The sequence below is a fragment of the Diaphorina citri genome, unplaced genomic scaffold (assembly GCF_000475195.1).
Source record: "Diaphorina citri unplaced genomic scaffold, Diaci psyllid genome assembly version 1.1 scaffold217, whole genome shotgun sequence".
Taxonomy (NCBI): domain Eukaryota; kingdom Metazoa; phylum Arthropoda; class Insecta; order Hemiptera; family Psyllidae; genus Diaphorina; species Diaphorina citri.
The window spans coordinates 88,931-102,321 of record NW_007377654.1 but is presented as its reverse complement, the minus strand read 5'-3'; positions in this window follow the sequence as shown (position 1 = coordinate 102,321).

Sequence of the window (13,391 nt, the reverse complement as noted above, 5' to 3'; positions counted from 1 at the left end):
GTTCTCGTATACAGGGTGCCCCGTAATTTATGTTTTAATTGTTTTTCCTCTTTAAAAACTTAAAAAAAAAAAAAAAAAAAAAAAAAAAAACATGTAGGTAAAGAAGCCAGAGGCGATGGCACGTTCAAATGCACCAGTTTGGATCCAGTACTGAAAAGTTTAGGTTCCTGGGGTTTTTCGGAACTTCTAGAACTTCGGAACCGTTGAGTAGGGGTTTTTCGGAACTTCTAGAAGATCTACCTAACTTTACGTAATAGGTAGTTTCAGTTGTGGCTACATTCAGGTATATACCTACCACTTTGTACCTTTGTCTGAGGTTACCGATTCCAGGAACAAAGTTATGGAGGTGATAGTAAATGATAGGCTAAATTACAGTTTTAGGGTTCCTGCGCAAGTACACGTAGGTTCCTACTTAAAATACCTCCCGTAAATCCGTAATAGGTAGTTTCAGTTGTGGCTGCAACTAGGTAGATACCTACCACTTTGTACCTTTTGTCTGAGGTTACCTATTCCAGGAACAAAATTATCTCCACGTTCCCGAGATAAATAAGTAGGAAGTAGGTACCTAACTACCTAGATATCGATTATACCCCTGAGTAGGTAGTAGGTACCTACATACATACTTGTTTTAAATCACAAGCTATTGTACCTACTTATACCCAGTGATCAAACCATCTTGCGGCCTCATGTAATCCAATATAATTTAACCGTAAGAGGAGAACTTTCAAGACCTAGGTACGTGTAATACCTAGTTAGTTAGGTACATAGTACATACGTACGGAAAGTTAGGTAGGTACGTACGTAAAGTTAGGTAGGTACGTACATAAAGTTAGGTAGGTACACATACCTACAACCTACGTACGTAAAGTTAGGTAGATCTTCTAGAAGTTCAGAAAAACCCCTCCTGGCCGGGTTAACTGAACTCACCTGCTGTTATGGATGGCCACATTTCGTCACAAAACCATCTTGCGGCCTCATGTAATCCAATATAATTTAACCGTAAGAGGAGAACTTTCAAGACCTAGGTACGTGTAATACCTAGTTAGGTAGGTACATACGTACGTAAAGTTAGGTAGGTACGTACGTAACGTTGAGTAGGTACGTACGTAAAGTTAGGTAGGTACGTACATATAAAGTTAGGTAGGTACACATACCTACAACCTACGTACGTAAAGTTAGGTAGATCTTCTAGAAGTTCCGAAAAACCCCTCCTGGCCGGGTTAACTGAACTCACCTGCTGTTATGGATGGCCAAATTTCGTCACAATGGTGTTAACCTCCGAAATTTAATAAAAAATATTATAGTCCACCTTAAACAAGATGTTTAGTCACGTCATGATAAATGGGTTTACCGTTTTTCCTTCAAATAAATAAACATATTTGGGCGACCAAGTTAGCCTTCTAAAGTTTGATTTATTTTTGTTGTTGGAACTTATTTTGTTTGATTTATGGTCAGAAGATGGTTTACCGTCTGCCTTGTAAGCGCTAGGTCGTGGGTTTGATTCCCGCAAGGGGCGGATTTTATCCTAACAGATAAGGTTCGTTCTCGGAACGGCCGGCTTTCTCCTATCCTGTCTTCCTCTCTTCGATTTCGGGACAATAAGGCCTTAGCATTTACAGTTCCCTCTGTCAAACCTCTTTAAAAAAAATCACTATATCAAAGTAATAATATTAAATAATACTTAACAATAGTAAAATACGTCAAGCACAGGACAGAGGGGACTTTACAAACAACAATACGCTTATTAATACATAGAACACTTCATTCTCTAATCACGTTCGTTCATTCATTAACTTGTTGTCAGTATAGAAAAAAATTTACCTACCTATATCGTCGCTTCTAAAAGAAAATCGCCTATCAAAAATTTTCCACTGTCAAATGTTACAGGAGATATAAAAATCATTTACCAGCCTAGTTAGCTTGGTGGGTAGAGCGTCTGCCTTGTAAGCGCTAGGTCGTGGGTTTGATTCCCGCAAGGGGCGGATTTTATCCTAACAGATAAGGTTCGTTCTCGGAACGGCTGGCTTTCTCCTATCCTGTCTCCCTTCGTTCTTCGCTTTCGGGACGATAAGACCTTAGCAGTTACAGTTCCCTCTGTCAGACTTCCCCCCCCCCTTAGTGCTAAAGCGCCTTGGAACAAAATGTAGGTAGGTGCAAGTCAAAATTCTGTAAAATTCATTATTTACTTTCGTTTGATAGGTCATTTTGTTCCTAAGGTGTCCAACTACAAAATATTGGTACACTGGCGGGTATAGAACCTCGTATATCCGGTACTGAAGGACTTCCGGCCAGGCCTATGTATCCTGATTAACCCGCTCCGGTCCTGGTGTGACAATAAGCGCAGGATTGTAATCTAATAGTTAACCCTCTGTTGAACTCTGCTGTCATCGATAAATAAGAAATAAAAACGGTGATAAAACATAATTCCTTTTATACTATACTTACCCTAGGTCAGGGGTTTCCAACTAGCGGCCCGCGGGCCACATGTGGCCCGCCAGACCATTTTCGTGTCCCGCGAAGCTTTCTGAGATTTGTACAAAACTTACCTAAATGTAAAAAAAAACAAAAAATACTTTTGGAAAAATTTCGCCTGCGGCGCTCAAAATTCGATCGGGCTGCATTTCTGAAAAGTTGGTGGGGGGGGGGGGGGGGGGGGGGGGGGGGGGGGGGGTGCTCCCCTATGTACATAATTATGTGGCCCGCGAAGTACCTCGGAATGTAGCATATGGCCCGCATACACATGGAAGTTGGAAACCCCTGCCCTAGGTCCTAACCAGCCAAGACATCTGCTAGTTAGAAACACACTACCATCACGTCACGTGACGTGATGGTAGTGTGGGGCGGCAGAAAGATTGTATTGTGGTTCAAATTTCTCACATTTTTTTGACTACACGTCATGACGTCGAGGGGAGACGAGACTGTCCGTCATGTCACATGAGCTCACGTGAAGTGGGGACAGTGTGTGTCTACCTTTAGTGTAACCTATGTATGTTTTTACAACAGCAGGTACCTACCGAGAGTGTGAACTTATGACACTCTCCTATCTATGCCATAAGTCACAAGCCCTCCTAATCTATGTCACCATTCTCCTATGTATGTTATCTATTCCATTCTAAACTAAGTATGTATAGCTATACTGTCGTGTAAACATTTCGGGACGAGCCAGCCTAGTTAGCTTAGTTGGTATAGTGCGTCTGCCTTGTAAGCGCTAGGCCGCGGGTTCGATTCCCGCCCGGGGCGGATTTTATCCTGATGGGATAATGTTCGTTCTCGGAACGGCTGGCTTTCTCCTATCCTGTCTTCCTTCTCTCTTCGATTTCGGGACGATAAGACCATAGCAGTTACAGTTCCCTCTGTCGAACCTCTTAAAATAATAATAATAATAATTTAGGTACTTAAAATAATTTGTCCCCTCCCTCCTTTCACCCCCAGGGTATGAACTGTTGTTCGGACACGGCCATCTCCTTTCACTACGTCTCCCCGGAGCACCTCTACGTTCTCGAGTACCTCATCTACCATCTCCGCCCATACGGGATCTCCCACGACTACTCTCTAGAGTCTCTCAACTCCACGGCACAGTCCTTCACCGCGCCAGACATACGATGGGACGGTAAGCTGGTAAGTGTCAAGTCGGATAGTTATGATAGCGCCGCGGCCACTATGGAAAGCGACTACGGGGAGTCCAAGGCGGAGACGGAAGCTAAGCCCCCGGCCGAAACCCAGCCAGCGACTGCTAGCCCGAACACAAGCCAGTGAGGCGGGGGAGAGTCTCTCTCACCGCGTAGATCCAGCCAGCGAAGGCTAGCCCGAACACAACCCAGTGAGGCGGGGGAGAGGTTCTCTCACCGCGTACACCCAGCCAGCGACTGCTAGCCCGAACACAACCCAGTGAGGCGGGGGAGAGTCTCTCACCGCGTACACCCAGCCAGCGACTGCTAGCCCGAACCCAACCCAGTGAGGCGGAGGAGGGTCTCTCACCGCGTACACCCAGCCAGCGACTGCTAGCCCGAACCCAACCCAGTGAGGCGGGGGAGAGTCTCTCACCGCGTAGATCCAGCCAGCGAAGGCTAGCCCGAACCCAACCCAGTGAGGTGGGGGAGAGTCTCTCACCGCGTAGATCCAGGCAGCGACTGCTAGCCCGAACCCAACCCAGTGAGGCGGGAGAGAGTCTCTCACCGCGTAGATCCAGGCAGCGACTGCTAGCCCGAACCCAACCCAGTGAGGCGAGGGAGAGATTCTCTCACCGCATGAGACTTGTGAAGATTTTCGAACCGAACAAGGCGGGTTGAAGGTTTGTTGACCGCATGTCTTAAGGTAGAAACAAACTACTATCACGTCACGTGAGCTCGTGGGGAGTTAGAAAGATGTAGTTCAAAGTTTTCCCATAATATTGTAGGTAATATTATCACGTGACGTGAGGGCAGTGTGGCTATCTTGAACGAAATTACCTACAATATTATGGGAAAACTTTGAACTACATCTTTCTGACTCCTCGTGAGCTCACGTGACGTGATAGTAGTGTGTTTCTACCTTTATAGTTGAAGGTTTGTTGACCATTATTTGATTTTACCTTTGACGGTGCTCCCGCTATAAATACCAAAGAGTTTGAAGGTGACCCCCCCTATTGTGTGATTTGACTTCAACTTTGAGATTGAATTTTTGCCTAAATGTGACTCAACAAATGATATACAAACAATACCGGGTAGTAATTTGAAGAAGAAAAAAATGTCGGAGGTTTTTCCAGATGGGATTTGAAAATTTTGCAAATTAGATTGTGTGATAGTGATTGAAAATTTCAAGATCTGGTTTTCAAATTCCTGTGTCTTGCCTGATAAGATGTCTTTTAAATGTACCTATCCAAAATAGCTAAAACTGACATATGTTTAATTCTAAAATTATTCTATGAGCATTTTAGATGTACCTACCTACCCTAAATAGCTGAGACTGGCCTACTATTTTTAAAATTGGAAATAATTTCAATTTAATAGTGTGCGATAGCGGACATTTTTGAAAATTTCGAGCATATTTTTTCTTCCAAATTTGAAGTCTACTGCGGGTCACTTTTAATTTAAAATTCCATGTGTATAGGTTTATCTTTAGGTTTAAGGTTTGTGTGTATTTTTTATTAAAACATATTTTCTTCTGATCTCCTTAGTGATAAATTATTACGTGTGTAAACTGGTTTTTAATTCCCCATTATGATTAGTAGGATGGGCAATTTTAAAATCAATTGAAAATGGGATTGTTCATTTATAAATTAATTAATTAAACCTAAAAAATAAAGCAATTTATAAGGCCGTATTCAATGCAGGTATATTCCTTCGCTTTTTTTTATGGAAAATTTGATGACTCTCGGCTTCGAATACTATTCATTCCTTAAAAGCCCCATAGAAAATGATGGAACACAACTAAACACTTTAACTGTAAAAAGGCTAGTTAAAACTTTTTATATACTTTTTGAGTCACTTTTTTTTATCAAACTTAATCTTGGTACATAGATGACAAACTTCATGACAATAGATGTTATTGTACTTTTCAGAAGCTGAAATTCAGATTTTAGCTTACCTAACAACCATTTCAACCCTACCTGTCAAACCCTAAAAAAAAAAAAAAAAAAAAAAAAACATTTCGGGACATTTTGCCTTACCAGATTTCCATTCCTTTACTCTGACAGCATTTTTTTGAATGTATAAAAAATATTTTCCGTTATTAGTATTGTTATAAGTAGGGCCGTCGGCTTTAATAAACGCCTTATGTCACTGCGACCTGAGGTCTTTGTGACTTCAGCTAAAAGTTCATGTTGTTTTCTACAAAATACCGTCTTTCGTTGTCCAATTGGTTCTTTACTTTCAAAGGAAATGTTGTGACTGTTGAAAAACTTCCTGAATTTGAACCACTTTTGCACTGATGGCGCTAGAATCTGTCCCGATTTTTTTTCGTTCGTGAGTGTATTTATGACACACTTCGTTAGTAAATTCTATTTTGATAGTTGTGCCATTGTTTATAGAAAACATGTGTCCTACCTACCTTTATGAACTTGATGTAGAGAGAAGAGTTTGTAGGTGTGTAGACGAGATACCTACATACAATACCTAGATAGAGTGGGTACATAGGTATGACACTTGTTTCAAATTTCTATCGCCGGGCCGCAGAGCCAGCGGCGATCTTTTTTTATTTAAATAGGTTTGATAGAGGGAACTGTAACTGCTATGGTCTTATCGTCCCGAAATCGAAGAAGAAGGAAGACAGGATAGAAGAAAGCCAGCCGTTCCGAGAACGAACCTTATCACTTCAGGATAAAATCCGCCTCGGGCCGCTCGGGCGGGAATCGAACCGCGGCCTAGCGCTTACAAGGCAGACGCGCTAGGAACCAAGCGAACTAGGCTGGCGATAAATAAACAATGTGGCGAAATTTAGAAAGGGAAAGAGGTAATAACCTAAGTATGTACCTACGTACGTGCTTATTTGTACGTACATATACTAAAAGAATGAATGGAGTATCAAAACCACCATTTATGATTTCAACATGATAAAAGCCATTTTGAATCATTTATAGTACGAGTATGTATAATGGTTGTCATTACATGTGTAGATACATAATATCTTTACGGGATACATCTATGTAGCTACATATCAGGTACCTATGTATACCTATATGTTATGTAGGTAATAGGTGATTTCAATGTAGGTAGATAAGTAACATGCAAGGTATTGTAGGAGTAGAAGTAATTAACAAGAAACCCCACAAGAATTTCACTCAAACCCACACAGGAGAGAAAAGATCCTTTCACCATCCAATTCAGAGGCCAATAAAAGGAATTTTAATTGTGTAAGCACAAATGCTTGTCACAAATGTCGTTCCCCGCTTAGTAGGTACAGGTACTACGCTAAATTTTATGACTTGACATGGACTCGAACCAATAACCTCCAGATTCAAAGTCCACCGTGCTAACCACTGCACCACTGAGGTTGGTCAGAGGCCAGTAGGGACAAAAACAAGTCTGACGGGATATCCTGTCTTCCTTCTCTCTTCGATTTCGGGACGATAAGACCATAGCAGTTACAGTTCCCTCTGTCAAACCTCTTTTAAAAAAAACCCCTTCTCCTTTCCCTCTCAAGTCCTCCTCAACCCTATCTCTCGCCCTCAGTTTTGGTGGATGTAGCAAATCTCCCATAGAACCTAGTAACCTAGCATCTACTCGTATTGTGATATTAGCGGCTGTGACTTATTCCCTTCTTATTTGACGTAACTCAACGTTAACATCATTGGTGGATGTGGCAAAACTCCCATAGTACATTATCACATGAATTGAAGAACATTGGGAATAGTATAGTACAGCGTGTGATATGAAGAGCAAAGACTTGCATCCGGCTCTACACATCTTGAAGTATGACATATTAAATTAAAATATTATATTTACTTTTAGCTTCTCATTTTGAAACATGTATATTTTTTTTTGCCATGTCAAAGAATTTAATAAAAAATTAAGACAAAATACCTCATTCAATATTCATTAGGCTTCCATTAAAAAGGAAAAAAAAAAGTTGAAGCAATTTCAAAGCAAAATTTATTACTGTGCTTGTACATAATATATAAGGCCCCGCCCACACGGTCCGATTTTTTTAAATTAAACTGAAACGAATAATATAAGGCCTGACAAGAGAGCTTTTGCTTTTGTTCAAGGAATTTAGATTGTATTTTCAAAAAGAAAAGTTCGAAGTATTTGATTTCATTAAAAGTTCCTAATCCACTGGTAATCCTAATCCACATGTCACCAAATCTAGGAAAGGCAATCTAGGAAAGCAAAAAACTTCAGCAGAAAGCTCTTTCAATGAGTCACCAAAGTTTCAAAAAGAACTTAGACCTGAGCAAGAAGCAGGGTTTTCCTTCTTTATTATTTTAATTAATTCTAATTCAGTGCAATTAAAATGCAAATTAATAATAATTAAGTAACTTACAAAATATAATAATAGTGGTATAAAGTTGAGCTCTATTTTATCTCTGGGTGGACGTACAGCTTGTATTTTACATTTTTCACCCTCCCTTTCCATTGGTCTTTTAATAAAGAGGAAAAGATTTTTTTAATCCATTTGACGTTGCAGAACCAGTGTCGAACCTATTAGTGGAAACTTTGTTAAGAAAGCTCTTTATTTCTTAGAAATAAGTATGGTAGTCTCCTTAGAAATAGAAATGTGTTGAATAAGGGAATTAAATAAAGAGTCTAATGAAATTCAAACAAACTACAGCCCTGCACCTTCTTTGTCACTCCATCACCAGATTCACCAGGATTCCTGTGAATATGATTTGTCAATAGTCTTTTTAGGTATTGAAGAGGGAACAGACACTTCTATTCTAATGAAGTGGTGATTGAATCCTCTTGGTAATCGTAGATAATCCTCATTATTAATTTCTAAATACGACATATCATATTATCTCTCATCCGATTTAAGGAATAGTTCTGTTCTCCTCGACTGGTTTTCACTGTCTATGTCTACACTATCCTTCTTTTTCCAAGAAGAAGAGCGGTTAAAAAGAAAAGAAAAATAAACTTTGTATTTTTCTTCCTTCTCCATTTCTTCGCCTTGTATCGATATTGCTACAAATTTTTATGCTCCCTGGAAACTGGAAACTTTTACAGAATACCAAAAGATAAAACTGAATGTGCTCTCAATGCTTTTCCTTTGCAGCCTTCGCTTTGCCGTCTCTCCGCTTTTGTTCTCCGAGGGAAATAAAATGAAAATGGCTCCGGAATTATGTTGTTTAGTTTGTCATTTAAATGTTTTATGTGTTGCCTAGTACCTATTTGCTAGTAGCCTCAATATAATCTATTAGATCTTTGGTGTTATTTATGGAGATAGTTCTCGCATTAAAATAATGACAAGCAATTCCAGTAAAATGTTTGAAACCAAAGAGTCTGAGAGTTAGAGGTCAGGAAAGTGATTATTGACTCAATATCGAGAGGGACCTAATAGATTTTAGTTAGTGTGGTTAGAGCTTATATGCATAATAATAAGTGCATAATTATCTACATAATAAAATGTATGTATCTTGTAGATTCGCAAGAAATCAAAGTGTTACATTTTTGTAAGTAATCAAAGGTCAAACAAAGGGCATCTTTTTGTAGGTGCCTACACATTATGTAGCTACAGGTACGTAAGTACAATGGTCCATATCCAACCCCCCTACCAATAAGTATCAGTAGCCTATTCCTAAAACATGGTGTAAATTGGAATTCAATTGCTTGGAATGAAACTCTCCTGTGTAGTTTTGTTTACAAGAATGGAAAGAGATAATCTTGGAAAATAAAGTTTAAGAAACCACACGGAGAAAAAATGCTTGAAGATAAGAAAGAAAGAATTTGAAACATCCATACCGATTACCTAGAATGAGGTATAGTATACTTCTCGTATATATACGAGGAGGTACTCGTATATACGAGTAAAGGTAGGTAATATCTTATCACCTATGTACATACCTAAATTGGTACCATTATTTTAAGGACTTGGAAGATAACTTCCCGAATTTTCACTCCTTTTTCATGCCTACTAAGTAGGTATTTAGTTTATTTTCCATGGCAGTCCATTACCTGGTAAGAACCAGAAGTGAAGTACTGTCCATATCGATCAAAGTCACTGAATATGGACTTAAATAACAAGAAAAAAGTAGGTGCCTAGGTAGTAAAAGGGCTGAAAAATGAGGAGTCATTTGGAGGAAAGAAAACAGACACCTCCAACTAGGGTTTCCAGACGTCCGGGTTTTCCCGGACATGTCCGGGTTTTTACATGTTTGTCCGGCGTCCGGGGGGATTTTTGAAAATTTGGGAAATGTCCGGGTTTTTGACGAGATTCATAAATCACAGTATTTTTATTGAATAATTTATTAATTTGTCTCTTTTGTCATTTCGTACTTCCCTCTCAACTGAGGGTACACTTTCTTCTTCCTCTCTTCTTTATTCTTGTCTTTCTCTTCTTTCTCCTGTTCCTTCTTGTTCTTTTCTTTATTCTTATTTTCCTCTTCTATTTCCTCCTTTCTTCTTCCTCTTCCGCCTCCTCTTCCTTCTTCTTCTACTATTCCTCTTTCTTGTCTTACTCCTCCTTTTCCTTTCTTCCTCCTACTCCTCAATGTGCCTCTTCTCTTTGTTTTCCTCATCTCACTTCTCTCTTCTTTCTCCTGTTCCTTCTTGTTCTTTTCTTTATTCTTATTTTCCTCTTCTATTTCCTCCTTTCTTCTTCCTCTTCCGCCTCCCCTTCCTTCTTCTACTATTTCTCCTTCTCGTCTTACTCCTCCTTTTCCTCTCTGCCTCCTACTCCTCAATGTGCCTGTTCTCTTTGTCTTCCTCATCTCACTTTTACTCTTCTTTCTCCATCTCCTTGAGTTCTTTTCATCTTTCTCCTTCTTTCATAATCTTATTCCCTTTGCTGTTCTTCTTCTTTTCTCCTTCTCACTGTCCTTCCTCTTCCCTTTCTCCTCAATTCATCACCTTATTCCCTCAGTTCCCATCTCCCCCCTCTCCCCCCCCTCATCCTAGCGCGGGTCGGGGAGTCTTTTACGTTGCAGCTTTATGATGGCTTTACCCTACTTATGTCTTATGAGTGTGTGTGCAACATCGTAAACATAAAAAACAACAAAAAGTAAATACCTACTTCATGTTTTACCTAGAAATGCCTACAATTTATACATAGGTTGACAATTCGTCATGTGTATTTTAATCATTTCGTACTTCCCTCTCAACTGAGGGTACACTTTCTTCTTCCTCTCTTCTTTATTCTTGTCTTTCTCTTCTTTCTCCTGTTCCTTGTTCTTTTCTTTATTCTTATTTTTCTCTTCTATTTCCTCCTTTCTTCTACCTCTTCCGCCTCCTCTTCCTTCTTCTTCTTCTACTATTCCTCTTTCTCGTCTCACTCCTCCTTTTCCTCTCTTCCTCCTACTCCTCAATGTACCTGTTCTCTTTGTCTTCCTCATCTCACTTCTACTCTTCTTTCTCAATCTCCTTGAGTTCTTTTCATCTTTCTCGTTCTTTCATAATCTTATTCCCTTTGCTGTTCTTCTTCTTTCCTCCTTCCCACTGTCCTTCCTCTTCCTCTTTCTCCTCAATTCATCACCCTATTCCCTCAGTTCCCATCCCCCCCCCTCATCCTAACGCGGGTCGGGGAGTCTTGTACGTTGCAGCTTTATGATGGCTTTACCCTACTTATGTCTTATGAGTGTGTGTGTGTGCAACATCGTAAACATAAAAAACAACAACAAAAGCTTCTCGTGTGCAAGTAATACTTGCACTTGGAAGTTAATACTACTGGGTCGTGCTGCCGTCAACCCCGCCAAGTAAGAGAAAATGTTCATTTCTTTCGGGAAACTTTCAAACTCCGAACCAGTTCCCTTTTGGAAACTGAAACCTTGATCTTCGCTGGTTAGGAATTCGCCTTCTTAGATATCCTATGTTATTCCAATGGTTTAGTGCAGGCGCTACCACGCTACATAGTGGTTGAACTTATTTCAATACTTTCCTATAGAGGAGAAATGAGCTTCAGAAAAGGGGAAATCCTCTCCGTTTCCGATAGGAAATCACAACTAAAATTGAATTCAATTAATTTATTTCTACAATAACAGGACGTAACGGCCCTGCTATCTACAATTAGACTATAGCAACACCCTGTATATCACCACTTTACTCTGTGCAATATCTTGGTTCTGTGATTTTCTTATCCTTCCGGTATAATGGAGGTACTTTCTATTACTTTCATCACAATGACTCTCCAAAGACAATGTGAATATGTGATAGTAGGGAAATCGAGAGAAGCACTCTTTTCTTTTCAAAATAAGAATAAAAGTATAATAAAATAACTTTTTACTTTCGTTATAGCTTAGTAATGAAATCGGCTGGAATTTCGATAGTCAGTTTTTTTCTCCTGTGCCCTAAATCACCAAAAGTATGGAAAAGTATCTTACAAGTGTAATAGCCAATGGAAAAGCAGAATTTTGAATTTGGACGAATCATATCAAAATATGGAATTGTAAATACTTTTCCATACTTTGGTGATTTAGGGCATTGATATTTCTTCTTTGAATCATCATTTCTTTATCAAAACGCTATTCATTTCTCTCCCTCTCTTTCTCGCTCAGAATTTTGAATTTGGACGAATCATATCGAAATATGGGATTGTAAATACTTTTCCATACTTTGGTGATTTAGGGCACTGGTAGGGTTGAATATAATTTGTTTCATAGCAACAACTGCTACAGTAGACTCTTGTGGTCTGTGTCGTAGCACCATTTAGGTGCTTGGCAGAAAGTAACCCATTGAAATATTTGCAATCAAAATACGAGTGCTTTTTTTTATCCGATGGTGGATTCGAACCCAGGACCTTCTGTATTTTAATCAAGCGCGTTACCACTGGGAAACCCGTGCCCTGTATTCAATTCCCTCCTTTGTTTCCCCTCCATCAGATCCTCTCTCAAATGTGTCAGCAAGGCTTTGACGACGCCCTTCGCTTCCTCTCGAAGAACAACCTGATCAACTGCACCAAATGTGTGGCCGTCCAATCCAAACTGATAGTAGTTCAGAAGGAAAACTATCAACATCCTGACGAAGACGAATTTGATCCTGAATGTAAAGAGTGTATACGACACAGGGAAGAGGCTCTGGTTGCCAACCTACCACCCACCGTCAAGGCTATATTCCAGGTAAGAATGGGGTTGGCTGGAAGAGCTTCTTGAAAACCGTCTCATGAAAGAGTCCCGGTACCTATTATTTCTGGATTTTCTAGGTGTGCAGGAGCTTTTAAACCCCTATCTTTTCAACACTTCTTCTTTTTCTTCACCTTTCCCCGTATTCAGACGGGGTCGGCGTTTTTCGTCAGCCTCTCAATCAGCCCTAGGGTGATTGCTTTGGGGTGGCATTTGGTTTTGACTACACAAATATTACGAGTGGATGCCCTTCGCCCTCAACCTTTGCTATTTCTTTAGCAAGGGAAATTCAGGCTGGCATCCTCTCTGTTTAAACTCCCCCTGCTAGACTAAGGTCTACTCCCTGTTTAACGTCCCCCGCTAGACTAAGCTGGTCTACTCCCTGTTTAACGTCCCCCAGCTAGACTAAGCCGGTCTACTCCCTGTTTAACGTCCCCCAGCTAGACTAAGCCGGTCTACTCCCTGTTTAACGTCCCCCAGCTAGACTAAGCCGGTCTACTCCCTGTTTAACGTCCCCCAGCTAGACTAAGCCGGTCTACTCCCTGTTTAACGTCCCCCAGCTAGACTAAGCCGGTCTACTCCCTGTTTAACGTCCCCCAGCTAGACTAAGCCGGTCTACTCCCTGTTTAACGTCCCCCAGCTAGACTAAGCCGGTCTACTCCCTGTTTAACGTCCCCCTGCTAGACTAAGCTGGTCTACTCCCTGT